The sequence below is a fragment of the Fukomys damarensis genome, unplaced genomic scaffold, assembly GCF_012274545.1.
Source record: "Fukomys damarensis isolate Sample0158 unplaced genomic scaffold, DMR_v1.0_HiC HiC_scaffold_117, whole genome shotgun sequence".
Classification (NCBI taxonomy): domain Eukaryota; kingdom Metazoa; phylum Chordata; class Mammalia; order Rodentia; family Bathyergidae; genus Fukomys; species Fukomys damarensis.
The window spans coordinates 33,495-35,465 of NW_022901029.1; the positions used below are offsets into that span (position 1 = coordinate 33,495).

The following is a 1,971-nucleotide window of genomic DNA, read 5'->3' on the forward strand; positions in this document are numbered from 1 at the left end:
GCCCACAGGGATATCAAACAGAGCAGAAAACAATGGCTCAGAACCACGGAGGAAGATGTACCTAAGAAACACCCAAAAACAAAAGTGCCACAAACTACAGCGATGCCTTGGCTCTCAGTTTGCAAACAGCAGGGTCTGACAGCATTTTGCTTCAGCTGGAGAACTCTGCACCAGGTGACAAACACTAATGTAGCCATCTTCCCCAGAATCCGATTGAGTTCGTGAACCGAGGTGCTACCGTATTTCGAATACATTGCAACATTAATGAATGAACATTAATACATATGTTTATTTTTACAAGGAAATCTATGCTATAATAAACTTAAGGTGGAGCAAATGTCACTTGGGCAGAGTGTGCCACGGGGAGTAGATGACTTTCAGAGGAGCCGCCTTCCGATCAGAAATGATTTCTGGCAGCAAATCTTCCTCACAGAACCCTTCATCTCCCTGTTCCACAGGGTGTAGATCAGGGGGTTGAACATGGGAGCGATGATGGTGTAGAACAGGGCAAACACTTTGTCCTCTGGGAAGGTGGGGGCTGGTCTGATGTAAATGAAGAGCACAGGCACAAAGAACAAAGCCACCACCATCACGTGGGAGCTGCACATGGAAAGGGCTTTCCTGCGGCTCTCTACAGGGCAGGCCCCGACAGTGCACAAGATCAGCATGTAAGACAGCATCACAACCACAAACACCACCAGTCCCATCATGCCTGAATTGGCCACCACGAGGATCCCGGCTCTGTGTGTGTCGGTGCAGGCCAGTTCCAGCAAAGGGAACACATCACAGATGTAGTGGTCCATTTCGCTGGGGCCACAGAAAGGCAGGGTGGTAATGAGGAGGCCCTGGGCAAAGGAGTGCAGAAATGCCCCTGAGCAGCATGCAGCGACCATCGCAGTACACTTGGGCCTGCTCATGATGACGGCAGAGTGCAGGGGCCTGCAGATGGCCACGTAGCGGTCATAGGCCATCGCCGTGAGGATGAAGACCTCGATGCCCCCGAAGAAGTGCAGGGCGAAGAGCTGAGTCAGGCAGCCAGTGTGAGAGATGGTGTTCCTTTCTTTCAGCAAGTCTGTGACTAGTTTAGGTGTCACTGTGGAAGTGTAGCACAGATCTGAGAGGGCAAGGTAGTAAAGGAAGAAATACGTGGGCTGATCAATCAGCTGGCTTCGAGTGATAGAAATCATTATGAGCGCATTCCCCATTCAAATATCTAGGTAACAAAATAAGAGCAATAGAAATCACAGGCTTTTAATTTTCTTGTTCTGGAAAAGTCCCAACAGTATAAATTCTGTGACGTTATTTGTATTTTCCATGGTCCAGTGCATTTAAAATTCAATAGATTTGGCTGAAAAAAATAACAGGTCAATATGAGAAGCATTGACTTAGAACAGTATGGATCATACTGCAACAGAAATAAGTTAATGTACTTACCCATCTCCCTTATTAGTAATACTAAAGTAATTAAACATACATTTCCTATGGAGAGGCAGGCCACATAATTCACTGTCCCAGTCAGGTTACACTGTGCAATGAAGGTAAGTGATACCGATGGCTACATTTGCCCCAAGCACAAAGGTGCACAGTGGTCTTGCGTATGTAAAGTGAGGATGCACCCCGGGAGGAAGCCGTCCTCGTTGGGGACTCGCTTGCCTCCTCACTATGTTGGAAGAGTCAGACTTAGGGTGAGGTCAAGTCCGAGCTGAAAGCTTATCTTTATTTACATTTTCATTGTGAAATTTTCACTTTAAGAAACACACTGACCTGTGTATTTTGCTAGTTCTACTGTTTGCACGCAAGGTGAGTATGGGATTTGCCTCACCCAAGTCTTGATCTTGGGTAGAAAAACATTACGTATTTGTCACCACAGAAAACAACAAAGAAAGCGTAATACCACACAAAGGCAAAGGAACTAAGGTATTCGATTTGCTTTGCATAGATGGACTAAAAATAATACGCGTGGCACCCAAA

The 1,971-nt window shown here is 46.3% G+C and overlaps 1 pseudogene; it reads right to left on the reverse strand.

The window, feature by feature from the left end:
* Positions 1–333: 333 nt before the first annotated feature.
* Positions 334–1,316, reverse strand: LOC104871143 (annotated as a pseudogene).
* Positions 1,317–1,971: the final 655 nt, after the last annotated feature.